This window comes from Asparagus officinalis, chromosome 6, assembly GCF_001876935.1.
Source record: "Asparagus officinalis chromosome 6, Aspof.V1, whole genome shotgun sequence".
Taxonomy (NCBI): Eukaryota; Viridiplantae; Streptophyta; class Magnoliopsida; order Asparagales; family Asparagaceae; genus Asparagus; species Asparagus officinalis.
This window is the reverse complement of record NC_033799.1, coordinates 39,042,163-39,057,136: the sequence shown is the minus strand read 5'-3', so window position 1 is coordinate 39,057,136 and position 14,974 is coordinate 39,042,163. Positions and strand designations below refer to the sequence as shown.

The 14,974-nt window shown below is 38.5% G+C and overlaps 1 pseudogene; it reads right to left on the bottom strand.

The window, feature by feature from the left end:
• The window catches only part of LOC109846074, a 36,886-nt pseudogene continuing 27,894 nt past the window's right edge, over positions 5,983-14,974 (bottom strand).

Here is a 14,974-nt window from a genome sequence, read left to right as displayed (position 1 = left end):
CATGTTGACTCGCGCCAAGTCCGAGCCAGCTTAGCTCTCCTTGTACCTGGTTCGCCTCCCGCGGCCAATTTTGAGTCTCCGACTTTTCATGTCCTGATGAATCACACACCTTCGGGGAGCCCCACGTTAGCATGGACTTATCCCGATTCAAGATGAAGATCACAGGTCATCAAGGTCCTTTGCACGTGGTTCAAGGCAAAGCCCTAGTTAAAGAGCGCTTGGGTCCAATGAATGAACCCCGAGTAATTCATCAAACTGGGGGTCGTGCGCGCCTCCCAACAAGTCAAGGAACTCTCATGTTGAGAAAATACCTGTAACCGCCCGCCTCGGATTATGAGTTGAAGTCGAAGAGCTCGTTAGGGCCCCGCACTCACGAAGGCGTGGTTCCAAACGAGTGACTCTTGAGAACGCCAATAAGGTGCTATTTCCCCAAGAGGAAGCTTGTTCGTCGGAGGACGACGATGTTATACTTGGGAAATCATGCCAGCACACGATAGGTTGCTTCGGTAATCATGTTTATAAGTTGTACTATCGGGCTGGGGGTACGAATAAGACTCGAAAGAGAAGTACCCGGGAAGCGGATTATCACTGTTTGTGTAACAAGCTTATCAGGGCAGTATTATCAGAGTGTAGCTGCCCCAAGGCCGCTCCACAAAGGGTCTCAGTATTTGAAGACTTTCTACCGGAACATCAAAGCCTAAGCCAAGGCATTTCCGCAAAAGAAGATCGGTCATTCAAGATAATGAACTCTCAGAAGTCACTATCAATATGGTCGATAGAAGGAAGTCAATGCGAAGTTTCAGTCCTGATCCTTTTCAAGAGGTGTCCCAGCGTATAACTCAGCTACGATCCGGAACTATCAGACCAAGGGATTATCAATGGATGAACGGAGGGTTGTCCTCAGAGGATAAAATGTTAGACGCCAACTCCGCGGTCGCTTCCAATAATACAATCCTTCCTCACCCACGTTTGAAATGGAAATGACTGTGTAACGGAAAAGGGAATTGCATGATCAACAGATTCAAGCCTTATCAAATTAGATTGGTAAATCTAGCCGTCGCAACGCTACTAATCAGGCAGATAGCGATTCAGACATGGATAAGAATCTCAACACTGATACCCATCCTATTGACCAAAATACTGGGGATGGTCCCACCGAGGATGAAAACGCTAGGGTGGTCCATTTATTCCTCCCCAAAATTGCCCGAAGGAACATGCGGGCGTGGACGAGAAAATGAAAGACCTAGAGAGAAAGATCAACGCACTGATGTCCACTCAAGAAGTGAGAAAAACGGGCATTCCATACCCATATTCAAGGGAGTGGGAGTCAATCCTATATCCGACGAAGTTCAATCTAATTAACTTTACGCCATTCAACGAAAATGGCTCGCCACCACTCAACACCTAATTTACTTCAAGTCCCACCTAGGTGTGATCTCTGGCAACAAACCTTTGATGGTCCGATCATTCGTTAGCACCCTTCGCGGGGCCGCCTTCGATTGGTACCGCCACCTCAATCCAAGAAGTATCAATAGCTGGAACAACATAGAAAACTCGTTCCTCAATAACTTTTTCGACGATTATACCGAAGTGTTGATTGGAGCGCTTTTGGATGAGAAGCAAAAGAACGGGGAGTCAGTTAATAGCTTTGTTAATGCTTCCTCAACAAGGCAATAAATTGTAAGGATCTTGTCACAGAGGAGTTCATCTTGTAGACATGCCACAATAATCTTTCCATAGATATCCTAGAAGCCCTGGGGGTCGTGTCATCTACAACGTGGAAAGAATTAAAACTGTGCGGGGAACAAGCCGAATGCTTTCTCAAAAGGAAAAAGCTTAAAAGAGGCCAACCGATGACTAAACCCCCGAACTCGAATTTTGCTTCTCGTGGTAAGAGAAAGACACCTGTAGCGGCTGTTGATACTAATCAGACATCACAACAGTAATCTCATAAGCAGCGGAGGACTCTGGATCTGAGACTCTAAAAAGAGTACTCCTTCAAGGATGATGAGGTTCCAACTATTTTCAAATACCTCCTTGAAAATAATAAAATTAAGCTGTTACCTATTACAAATCAGGAGAAAGCTAACAATACTTCGGATCCAAAGTACTGTGCGTACCACATAAGGATCCTTCATCCTACCAAGGCTTACTTCACTCTCAAGAACAATATTCAAACCTTGGTTGACGTCGGCATCATAACGTCGAAATAAGCCAAATGAGAACCCTTTCCTCCGATGAGTATAAGAGGTTAAACTGCTTCTCCCATACCTCCAACTGGTATATGCGGCTAAACTATTCCCTACATTTGATGGGAAGTTTCTGGAGAATGCTATACATGGTATTCTTAAGGATAACCCAAAACAGATTATTGAAGTTGAAAATAAATCATCAGAATAATTCATTCTTAATCATGATTAAGAGCCTCCCACTATGGCTATTTAATCATTTCCAAGATGAATAAAACCCACCCACTGTGATTTTCCGTGCACTCTTTCGTCAAGATGAAATTCAATGACTTCATCCGGTCAATCTTCCCTTATGAAACTCTTATAGAGTAACTATGAAGTACTTGATGATTCATGATCCTCCACCACAAAGTCCTTCACTGATCAAATTAACCGACGATGGGTCCACCAAAATTCTTTTGGCTGAGTCCATCCAAACTCCTATTGCGTTGGTGCACTTAATACTCCTAATGTTATAGTCTCAACATGATATTCAAAAATTCAATCTGCTGTTCCATGGAAATCATCAAACCCCTTCGTGTTAAGTCCTAGCCCCTTAACACTAAAAAACCCACCGAGTGATTTGTACGAGTCAACATTCCCAGTGTTAGTTTTATCTTCACTCCTACTAGTTCTTGGTCAAACCTTCCAATAGTTAGGACCAAAGCCAAAATCCCTTCTCGATCCTTCCTTTCATGAATGAGATGTTCGCTTTTAAATCGAGCGATCAAATTTTTCTACAGTTAGGGTCGTCTCAAACCTCTCACTTGGTCAAACCTTCCTACAGTTAGGGCCAAAACTGGGGTTCCCTCTCGATAAACAAGAAATCCACCTTCAGATTGGGTAACCAAACCTTTCGACAGTTAGGGTTATCCGAATTTTTAAAGTGGAGATTCCACTTTGAGTTTCTTTTGCATCTAGAGATAGAATATAAATTTTTTCTCTCCATCATCGTGTTCGTCTTTGCCCCAAGAGAATACACCACCTTCCAACACCAAAATCCATGCCTTATGCGCATGGAGAACTTTATCTTGATCCCTAAACAGAGATAAGTCTTTATCTAACACATGCTCAGGGTGGTCCATTCCCGCAAAAACGACCAAGTCTACGTATTCAATACCGTAGCACTAAAAATCCATGCCTTACACGCATAGAGAATTTTATCCCGAATCCTAAGTAGGGATAAGTTAATACCTAACACGTGTTACTGGTTAGTCCTTACCATAAATAGGACAAAAGCTAACGTATTCGACATCGTGGCAGATCATTATTAATAACACAAAAATCCGTGCCTTACACGGACGAGGAATTTTATCCCAAATTCTAAATAGGGATAAGTCAGTGCCTAACACGCGTTGTTGGTTAGTCCTTTAGCATAAAAGGACAAAAGCCTACGTATTTGATACCGTGGCACACTGTTATTAATAACATCAAAATCCGTGCCTTACACGCATGAGAAGTTTTATCCTGAATCCTAAGTAGGGATAAGTTAACGCCTAACACGCGTTGCTGGTTAGTCCTTTACTATAAATAAGACAAAAGACCATGTATTCGATATTGCGAAAGATCGTTATTAATAATGTCAAAATTCGTGCCTTACACGCACGGGGAAGTTTATCCCAAATTCTAAGTAGGGATAAGTAAGCACCTAACACGCGTTGTTGGTTAGTCCTTTATCATAAACAGGACAAAAGCCCACGTATTCGACATCTTGGTAGATCGTTATTAATAACGCCAAAATCCGTGCCTTACACGTATGGAGAATTTTATCATGAATCCTAAGTAGGAATAAGTCAAAGCCTAACACGTGTTGCAGGTTAGTCTTTTACCATAAACAGGACAAAAGCCCACATATTTAATATCGTGGCAGGTCATTATTAATAACGCCAAAATCCGTGCCTTACACGTACGGCGAAATTTACCTTAAATCCTAAGAAGGGATAAGTCAATGCCTAACACGTATTGTCGGTTTAGTCTTTTACCGAGTGAAGAAGACACCAGAATCCAAGTCTGGAGAATTTTCCCCCCAAGCCTAAGTCGGGATAAGTCAGCGCCTAACACGTGTTGTCGGTTAGTCTTTGATCGTAAAAAAGATAAAAAGCCAACATATTCGATATTATGACAGGTTGTTATTAATAACACCATAATCTATGCCTTATACACGTGGGGAATTTAATCCTGAATCCTAAGAAGGGATAAGTCAGCCCCTAACACGTGTTGCCGATTTAGTCGTTCACCGAGTGAAAAAGATACCAGAATCCAAGTCTGGGGACTTTTATCCCGAATTCTAAGAATGGATAAGTCAGTGCCTAACACGCGTTGTCGGGTAGTCTACCATAAGAAAGATGAAGTCTATGTATTCAATATCATAGCTCTAAAAGAGTTAACTCTTTTAGCATAACGTTACATGCAGAACAGACTTAAACAATCTGCATGCTAGCCCAACTCAAACGGTAGTCGGTAAAGGCTCATCAAACCCGTTGATGGTTGAGGGTTTACCAAAAATCCTATAAATATAAGAGTCATTGACGCACCAGCTTCATTAGTTGGTTTCGTGACTTGAACATCCAACAACCTCAGGATAAGATCCATACATGCAGACGAATTAGCTTTAACAGTTGGTCCTACAGCCCTAACAGTTAGGACCGTCATGCTCTAATGCCTTAAGAGCTTAAACTGTGTAGACTCCCACAAACATACGAGCATAAACTGTATTAATGCCGGTCAACGTGTTACAGCAAAAGTCAACGCCGGTCAACGCATCGATAATTTCGCCAAAATAAACCAAAGGAAAAATTCTAGGTTAAAAGATGATTCTAGCGAGTTCAATCATATTTAGATACCAACTCCCGACAAAGATGAGCAGTTCAATGTTAACTCAATGACAAGATCTAAGTTCAGAAATCAACACACCAATTTTAACTTAAGACTTCGATAATGGTCAGACGATAAACGCAGAGTCGGAAGAATTTTAGCTATTCGATAAAATACTGAATAATCTAAGAATTAAAGAAGTCAAGAACTAAAATCGATTATAGGTCCTTTTACACTGATTGAAGGTTGGGCCTATCACATCAAAAGTATTTTAAGACTCTTCTATAAAGAAACGAGACTGAAACACTTTGGAGGGGGTATCTGTAGGCGTCAAAAATTACCTATAGCTCCCTGAACACAACTCAAGATGGAGAGAAGATGATGAACGTCATCATTCTAGTTAAGGAGGATTATTTAACGCCGACAAGCGCATGAAGCGAATCGGCGAACCATTCATGACATAATAATAAGCTACCGCCAAGTGACCCGCGCATTCACCAGCCAGCTCCGAGTGGTCAGCACGTTCATTAGCCAGCTCCGAGTGGCCCGTGTGCTCACCGGCCAGCTCCAAGTGGCCAACGAGCTCACCGGCCAGCTCCAAGTGGCCAACGCATTCGACAACCACCTCCAAGTTAAAAAAATACATGAAGTGAATCATTGAAGCGTACAAATCAACAAAACGATGAAATGCACATAATGATGAAACAAGTCAAAATCCAAAAAATCGTAACAGCCCCTGACGGTCGAATCACACCAAAATGACTCGGCCAAAGCCAGTGGCTCAGCCATGCCGAGCCACCAAATGGTGGCTCATGCAGTTTTGAGCCGAAAATGCGTTTTCGACGGGTTTTCGCGGGATTCTTTCGTTCCAGAACTTCCCCAACTACTTTGAAGCTATCCCTAAACATAGTTAAGCGGATATTGGGGTGATCTCCACCATCTACGATGTGTCCTCTATTGGGGTGATCTCCACATGATGAGAGCTGAGAGGCTTTAAGAGAGAAGCTTTATTGAATGTGATGTCTCTGCTCAGCACAATCTTCTTATCAACTGGATCCCAAAGCTTGTATCCTTTCACTCCACACTTGAATCCTACAAATATGACATTTCTAGCTCACGGTTCCAACTTATTAGTCTTCACATGGTAAAATGTAGGGAACCCAAAAATCTTAAGCGATCATAATCGTGTGTTGGCTCTCCCGACCACAACTCCATAGGGGTCTTCCCCTCAATCGCAGATGAAGGCAGCCTATTAATGAGGTGGCTCGCATATGAAGGTGCCTCAGCCCAAAAGATCTTCTCCAAACCACTCTACGATAACAAACATCAGACCTTCTCCAGTGAAGTGCCTCTTTATGCCCTCGTCTTGACATAGCTGCTAAAAGAGGTCTGAAGTGTACTCGTCGCCATTGTCGGATCTCAACGTCTTGATTTTTCTCCACGTCTGCAGTTCCAATCTTTTATTCCACTTCACAAATATCTCTAGGACTTCACTCTTATGCTTCATGGTGTACACCAAACAACTCCTTGAATAGTCATCTACAAATGTGAGGAACCAATGTCGACCACCAAGTGATGTTGTCTTGGTGGGACTCCAAACATCTGTGTGCACGTAGTCAATATGCCTATCATCCTATGAATGGCTATCCCGACCTTCACTTTAGTCTTCTTGCTAGGAATACAGTGCTCACATAAATCAATCTTCCCACTCTTGGCTCACTTCAATCGCACCTGTTTGCATAATGCCTGCAGTGACTTTTCTCCTGTGTGCCCTAATCTGTATTACCATAGTCTGCTCGTATCCACCTGTAAAACTGTTGAAGCTACCTGGTCAATCTTAGTGCTTCCCTTTAAATAATAAGGATTTCTACTACAGATTCCCTTCATCACTACTAAAGTTTGTTTAGTAACTTTTGCTACAACGTTCTTAAAAGTCACCTTGAATCCTTTGCCTCCAAAACTCCAACAGAAATAAGATTCTTCTTCAATTAAGGAATAAATCTCACTTCATTCAGCTCTCGAACAACTCCATCGTGCATCCAAATCCTGACAATATCTATCCCTCAAATGCCATAGGACTGATCGTTTCCCATGACCACTACACCCACATTGAGCTTCTCGAAAGATGCAAACCAATCTCTTCGGGGAGTCATATGATAAGTAGCAGCAGAATCTAGCATTCAATCCGATGCATCTGCATGGTTAACCTCTGGAGTAATCAATAAAGAAAAACATGAATCATCTGAATCATCATCACTCTTAGCGACATTCACCTCACTGGCCTTCGACCCCTTCTTCTTGCTATTTCTTTTTTTATGAGCTTCGGGCAATCTCTCTTCCAATGTCTTTGTTCTCTACAAAAGGCACACTAGTTCTTTAAAATCTGATAGTGGCCTCTAGACTTTAACCTACCTCGATTACCACCTCTCAGATATGGACTCCTTCCTCTCGTTGACAAGACCTCTCCTGAAGTGCTAGCTCTGGAAGACTCTTTATTCTTCCTCCTCAAGTCGAAATTCGTCAACACATTAGTCACTTCACTATAGGTGATGGAAGGTCTACCATTCAACAAAGTGAGCACGAATATATTATACTCCTCATCGGGTAAGGAGCCTAACAAAATAATCGCCTTGTACTCATCCGATATCTTTTCATCCACATTCACCAAGTCCGACAATAACTTTGGGTAGTTGTTCACATGATCTGCAAGTGAGGTGTCCCTGAACATCTAGAATCTGAACAATCTTTGTAGCAAGTGCAACCGATTCTCAACACTTTTCGTAAGATACTTGATGTTGAGAATCTCCTACATCTTCATCGTTGTCGTCACGCTGATAACATCATACTTCAACTTTTGCTCTAACAAGATCTAATCACCCCACAAGCATTCCGATTCATCTTGTCCCATATTGTCTTATCATACTTCGGTGGCCTCTCGTGAGTCATAGTCGTTTCTTCCAAATTTTGAGCATTCAAAGCATCCTGCACATCGTTCATCCACAACACAAAGTTGATCTTGCCGTCATACTTCATAACACTAATCTTCCTATTCTGAAGTACAACCAGAAATGTACTCTTTGTAGCCTTACTACTTTCACTACTATCTCCTGCCATTACTTGCTAACTCCAAATTGTAGAGAAAGACACCAAGTTATCTTCCACCCAAAGCAAACCCTAGGTCTGAAATCTTAGGCTCTGATACCAATTGTTGCGCGTAGGCGGAAGCGTGTGCACAAACCAAACGAGTCGACGAGCAATGAGAGGAGAACAACTAACGAGTGCAATTCATAAAAGAATGGTACAAATCAATTAAAAGCACAGAGATTTACGTGGTTTGACAATTGTCTACATCCACAGGGAGAGGATAGGGATATTTCACTATAAGAGGAGAAAATAACGGGTTACAACTCACACAAACTTTTAAAATAACCCAACCAAAGATCTCTCACTCCCTCACAATAATCTCCCTCTCAACGTGCTCAAAAGTCTTACAATTCTCTGATTACAACTCTCCTATAAATCCTAGAAACGCGTTTCAATATCAAAACGCAATCCAAAACAGGATGCGAATCAGAAAACTAAAAAATCGGCCCAAAATCTGCTATTAGTCGACTGATGGGAACTCATCAGTCGGTTGGTAGTCCATCATCAGTCGACTGATGACTTCCATCAGTCGACTATCCAGAAAACCAATTTTTAGCCCTGTAGTGTTCATGCGATCAGTCGACTGGTTTTGGTCCACCAGTTGACTGACCCGAAGATACCCTGTAGCTGCGTTTTCTTCATCATTTCTTCGTCGTTTTCTACAGTTCATAGTTAGTTTTCAAAGTTCAAAGTAATTTTCTGAAATTTATCCAAAAATATATAAGTTTGAATCTGAAATTAAAAAAAAAATCATGGTATCCGGATAGACAATGAGGGCTATGCTGTCTTGTCTGGCCATTCCCATTAAAACTACTAACACACTTTCACAAGCAATGACCTACTATGTGGATTAGAAATTTCTCGTTAGTGGTAGTAACAAACAGAAAGTCTAATTCCAAAAGGATCTAATAGAACATTAACTGAATGCATAGATATGCTTAAAGTAGAAAGAGAAACATATGTATAGGTACTGATGTGAGAAAGTACTCTAACATGACCATGAATAATCTAATTAAACGTGCTACTTCTCGATCACTATGATGAATGTTGAACAGGTTAAATTGGTACTTAACTATCATCATTATTCAAGTCTTTTAAAAATACTTCTAGTCTAGTATTTAAATGTAAAAGGTCAAAGAGTTAGTTCTCAGGCGCTCTCCAAATAACCATAAATCTTCAGAAGCAAGCAATTTATCATATAAATTAGCAATGCCAGGATCTCCCTTAGCAAACACCATTTCAACCAAGTCCATTGTGACCCTAAAGAATGGCCACTCGTCGTACATCTGCTGAAGCATGTGCAGGTTTCTGATATCCTTTGCCTTGACATGCTTGAAAGCTGCACCGAAACCAAGCCACACTGGAAGGTGAAACCTTGTCTGGGTCCATGCAAAGATCCATGGAATTGCATGTAATGATTCGATGCCTCCGCTGGCCTTTCTCTTTGATGTCCGACTACCCATGTTCATCCTCCCATATTCCAACTCAGGTGTGGCCTAAATTTACAGTCAATGCCTTAGCAATTTTGATAAGGATATTTCAAGACAGAATGTGCAAAAGGGTATGGCTTAAATGAGAAGGTAACAATAAACACGTGGATATGCATCAAAAAAGAGGAAAAGAAATAAGTGCATTCGTAGGAAGTTAGATGTGGCTCCTATTTAAGGTAAAGTGAGAGTCTTTTGAAATGATTTAAAAACTTGTAATGGATGTCACAAAATGCACCAATTAGAAGCGATCAGATTATAATCAATGAATAAATGAGGGCTAGAGGTAGATCTAAGAGAAGTTGGTTTTGAAGAAATTAAGAATGACATGGTAATGATTAACTTAGTGGAGGAGACAACCCTTGACAGAAATGAATGGAAGAGTATGATTCATGTAGCCACCCCCTAAAGTTTGCAAATAGAGGCTTTCTTCTTCTTGCTGTTGTCTCTATATAATTATATTTCAAGACAACAACAAAGTGTGAAATCTTGCACACAGCATATAGAGTAAGAGTTTGAGATTGCATACAAGACGGAAGCATTCCACGAAACGTGGTTCTTTGAACACGATTGATCTGTATTCCTCTGTAGCCACAACAACCATCTCATCTATGAGCACTCTCCATTCAGGCTTTGGTGAAACTGGCGGGTGCATCCCAGAGGCGTGGCTGACAATTTGGGGGCCCGGTTCTAAATTTCAATCGGGGCGTCTTAATCAATCTTCAGAAGAAACTAATAATTATTTTTATACGTAGTAATAACCATCGAAAGAAATTTTTATATCTATAATTGAAATAAACATTAAGACATAACAATGGTTCTATGCAAAACATATTACGTGCAAAATATTGATTGTAAAAAAAAGATGCACAAAATCAACATCTTACTAATAATCTTGACATGTCTGACATCAAAAACTTCACTGGAAAAGTTTTCTCCTAGCATTTTTTGTTGCAAAGTCATCAATCAAAGCTTCAAAATCAATCTTGTCTAAGAATCCACTTTCAACTGAGAGCAAAGCCAGTTCGTTTAGCCTCTCCTGCGACATGGTTGATCTCAAGTATGATTTTATTATCCTTAACTGAGAAGCTCCTTTCTGCCGATGCAACTGTGACATGTATAATCAACAAGATTCTATATGCAATACTAGCGGCTGGGAAACAATTCATCCTCTTCAAGAAATTCAATACGTCAATGAATTTTATATTTTTTGGTGGCAACATATTTTGTAAGATTAGCAACTCTGTAAATAATTCATCTCCATCAACATCAGAACAACTTCCTTTCTTAAGACTGTTTGCAAGATTAACACAACAAGCTTTTAAATCATCATTCTGATATGCACATAACTTTTTCGGTCTAAATAAAAACCCAAAAATATTCTCGTATATTTGATATTGTTCAAATCTTCTCTCTAATGAACCAATAATTTAATCAACCAGTAATAGAAAATAACGAACTCTGAAATTTTCCTCACTCGACTGCTGAGTTAAATATGATGGTTGAGCTCCGACCTCATCAAAATGTCTTTTTCTAATGATTTGTCGCTTCTCAGGAAATACTGGCTCAACTCCCAAATCAGCAACAAGTGTTTTGGCAGTAATCATGGCCTCTGCAAACCCAGTTTCTCTATACTTTCTGAAAGAAATAATTAGACCATTTACTAATTCTATAGCAACATCAATTGGAATGTCTTTCTCTTGCAAATGCTTACTAACCTTGTTAACAGTCACCAATATCTTATACCAAATAGTCATGCCTAATAAAAATATAAAATCCCCAAGCTCGTACTTTGCTAAAGATTTAGCTTCACTTCTTATTTTTGTGTCTTTGTCATTTTTTGGTAACTGAAGTAAAGCTTGTCTGATCTGTAGAGGTTGTGATTGAATTGCCTTAACACTTGCAACACGACTTTCCCAACGTGTGGTCAATAATGGCTTAAGAGTAACTCCTATAAGATTATCCATCAAAATCTTCCAACGTTTTGTAGAATTTGTGAACAAGGAATAAATTCGTTGTACTACTCCAAAGAAATCTTGAGCTTTAAAGTTACAATTTGCTATATCACAAAGTGTTAAGTTAAGGCTATGACAAGCACATGGAGTGTAAAATGCTCTTGGATTAATATCCAGAAGTCTACTCTGTACACCTTGCTTATCCCTTTTCATATTCTATCCATTATCATATCCTGTCCTCGAACATTATCAATATCAAGACCAAGACCCGTTAGAGCCATCTGCAACTCCTCAAAAAGTCCAAGGCCACTTGTGTCATCCACATTTAAAAATTGTATAAAATACTCAACCCCTTTAACTGGACTAGCAATGACATCCACACATCTCAAAATCAGAGTCATCTGTTCTTGGTGACTAATATCTGGAGTACAGTCAAGTATAACAGAAAAGTATTTAGCTTCTCTAACCCGAGATATGGTTGCACCTCAGATTTCAGAAGATATCATGAGTATCAACTCATTTTGGATAACATTACTTAGATAATAATAACGGATCTGCTTATTCTGAATGCGACGAAGATGTTCCTCCATCACTTTATCATGCTCTGTTACCATCTGAACTAATCCCATAAAATTTCCATTATTTTCTTTATCAATCCTCCTATTTTTGCCCGGAAAAGCCAAATTGTATTTAGTAAGATATTTCACAATTGAAACCAACCTTCGCAACAGTTTTCTCCAATGCTTCTTCTCTTTTAAGATATGATCTTGGAAAGATTTGTCAATTGTCTGACCCTTTTCCAATCTAAGCTGCAACTCAATCCAAGTAGCCATGTTATGAATATACGCCTTACTAACTTCATGTTCATTAAGCCGCACACCCACATGTGACCAATCATTATATCCTTCATTTGTTAACTGAGTTATCATAGGCTTTTTCTTAAACAACTTACAACAAAAATAAAATGCTTCATCAATCTCCTTGTAGTATACAAGCCATATTCTATCATATGTCTCTCCATTATGTATGTGTCGAGTGTAGTCCTGAAGTAAAATGTTTATTCAATCTATCTTTAGGATATTTTTTTATCGATAGGTCTCTTACGGGACTTTTTACAGCTAACAGATCTCTCCATTTATCATCCAGACTATCCCAAACTCTAGGATCATAAAGATTCGTTGGAACTTGCTCACTTGGTTCCTCAATTAAGTCATTAAGAACTGCATCCAAATTCTCATTAAGCCCTTTTTTATCAGATTCAGTATCACCATTCTCATTGTGATTCATATCATCAATATCTGCATTGTCATCATTCTCATTAGGACTTGGATCATCACCGTGATTTTCATCAAGTCCCTCATCTTCAATCAGTTCCTCATTATTATTTTCATCATCTTCATCAACTAAATCTTTAGTTGAAATAGTTGGACGTTCTTTGACAAAAAACCTGTCAAGAGCACCTCGTTGTAATCGAGTTAATTGTTCCTCCTCCTTTGTTTTGTTTCCTCTTCAAACTTCCAGATTTGTACTTTCTAGGTGGCATTATTTCCAATCTTGAACAAAAAAAATAAAAAAAATAAAATAGGAAATAATCAACAAAACAACCAAATTTTAAAAATCAATTTGATAAAGGTTAACCATAATCAAATTCAACAAAACAACCAAATTGAAATTGGGGATATATACCTATTACCTAACATCTCATTGAATCTCCATAATGATTGTTCTATGACTAAAAAGAAATTGTGTTCCATGACTAAAAAGAAATTGGTGATTCCCTTTTAACTTTTTTGATTTGGAGAAAATAGATAAGCTAAGTTGTCGAAAAATAGATTAATCAATTGAAAGCAACATAATGTTCCAGAATGATTATCCTTTAACTTTCATGTAAAGAAATTTGTCATGCATCAAAAAAGAAAAAGCCCACTATGCCATTATTATTTAACGTGTGTGTTGCAAAAGTCAAATGATATCATAGACCATAATTGTTGAAATACCTCAAATATTTGGCAAGATCTAGCCTTGTATAAACTGAAATCTCTAGTTCAGTGAGACCAAAGAAGACAACATTTGGGTATCTTTCTTAAAATTCTTCAAATTGATCAAGAATCTTGCTTGCTGCCCATATGGATTTCAAGATAAAGAAGTAAAAAACTCCTTAGGTTTCTTTGAATTGGAAAAAACCACATGATCATCATGCTACCCAAATAACTTCACAGTCATGTACAAGAGACTGTTAGAATATTGAGTCTTCATATTCTATTATGTGACACTGATATCAATTTAAATTTGAATTTTAAATTTAACTACTTTGGTAGTTTTAAGACATAACTACATTGGATAGTTATGAACTCCTTGATGGTGGGAGTTCTATAAAGAGAGTCACTTGTCCACACACAAATGGATGATCAATGAATGATCAATGAATAAAGTCCTGTGATAATAATCCATCAATTTCAGTCTTGTATTGTGGAGTGGACAAGGAAGAACAATTATTGGTAATTTGGTGTTTATTGCATTCAACAATGGAAGAAGGTACACAATTTAATTCAATCTCGTTTTAGTATGTAAATGAGTGTTAATTTCTGTTAATCATGCTATAAGATTTCTATCAATTGGTATCAGAGCATTTCTACTGAATTTATGATGCATTTTGTTGTTCTATCGATTTTTTGGTACAATTTGTTTTTTGTACTATTAAAGGTTTTATGAAATTCAGAATCATCCTTTACCAAGTACATTGAGTAGCCTAGTAGGAAAACTTTTGAGTGAGATGTCCAAGGTCTAAGGATCAAATCCCCCCCATATTAATAAATCTTGATAGGTGCCTTGGGCTTGATTAAAAAAAATCCGAATTTTTTCTTTTTCACTCTCTTAAATTGTAATTCGGAATTTACAAGAGTTGTATTATAATGACTTCTTTTGGATTGAATTTTTTAATGCATGTTTTAATGGGATTAATTTTTTAAACTTGTAGAATGGCCACATCATCTACAAGTCATAAAAAAATATATATGTTATATCTCATTATTAAATATGTCAATTCAATCCAGATTTGCAATTGCATTTATATAAATCTCTACTATACCCTACAAGGAAGTAATGATCTATGTAAATTTATTGGGTTAAGAAAGCATATTTGTTTATAATGGGAAAATTTCTTATACCCACAGGCATGGAAATTTTTCTTTATTTATTATCAAACTTTGTTGTTCTTAATTAAAGTCTAAGTAATTAAGTAATGAATCTGTGCATTTAAGAACCTCTACCCACAAGAAGGTTAAAAGTCATTACTTGAATAAAGTTTAATTTTCGTAGTATTGGTTTTGTTTCATTTTAATGCAGT